At 32.7% G+C, this 872-nt stretch overlaps 1 non-coding gene across 1 annotated transcript; it reads left to right on the forward strand.

The window, feature by feature from the left end:
- The first annotated feature begins 533 nt into the window (after window positions 1–533).
- On the forward strand, window positions 534–638 carry LOC149514069 (small nucleolar RNA R71). Its single transcript, XR_016329468.1, has one exon. It is a non-coding gene; the product is annotated as a small nucleolar RNA R71 (small nucleolar RNA).
- The last annotated feature ends 234 nt before the right edge of the window (window positions 639–872 follow it).

Genomic DNA, 872 nt, shown 5'->3' on the forward strand with positions numbered 1-872 from the left:
CATGTATTTAAATATGGGTTTATTTTCTTAGGGCAGGTTATAGGTTTATGGATTAATGGTTCAATTAGTTCCAAGAAAAGTTTGGGTGGTTTCGTTATCTAGGATTATAAGTATTACTATAGGGATTGTTATTTGGTTTTGCTTGTTGGATGTATTAAAGTGATTCTACTCTAAGTTGGCATCTTTTAAAGGAACAAAATCCTTCATAGATATCACAAAAGACCGAAAGGCTTTGTATAGCATTTACATGGTTAGCTTGGGATTGGTTTCCTAAGGCTTTAATTTTTTTGGTAAGGGCGGATAGTTAGGAATTGATAGAAGTAATAGCATCAACCTCAAATAAACCAGCAAACTTTTCACTAACCTTTCTTTCCATGCCCTATTAGTAATTATTAGCAACCATTTTTTCAATAAGCTCATTTGCTTTCTCAAGAGTTTTGCTCATAATTATCCCTCTAGCAACTGAATCTAAGGTGGTTCTCATAGGTGATGTGAGACCATTATAAAAAATCTGAATTTGAAGCCACTAGGGTAATCCATGATGTAGGCATATTTTTAACAGCTCCTTGAATCATTCCTATCCATCATACAATGTTTCACCATCACTTGCAGAAATGTGGTGATCTCATCCTTAGCTTTGATATTTTTGCTATTGAGAAAAATGTTACTAAAAACTTTTGAATCAAGTCATCCCAAGTTGTGATTGAACCAAACGATGAAAAAGACAGCCAACTTTTTACCTTGCCTTTGAAAGAAAAAAGAAATAATTTTAGTCTAATAGCTTCATAAGAAACACCATTATAGCAAAAAGGATCACATAATTGAATAAAGTTATAAATGTGGAGATTTAGATCATCATTTGGTAACCTTTC

This window comes from Durio zibethinus, chromosome 17, assembly GCF_047325235.1.
Source record: "Durio zibethinus cultivar Kanyao isolate XHJ-2024 chromosome 17, ASM4732523v1, whole genome shotgun sequence".
In the NCBI taxonomy this organism is placed as follows: domain Eukaryota; kingdom Viridiplantae; phylum Streptophyta; class Magnoliopsida; order Malvales; family Malvaceae; genus Durio; species Durio zibethinus.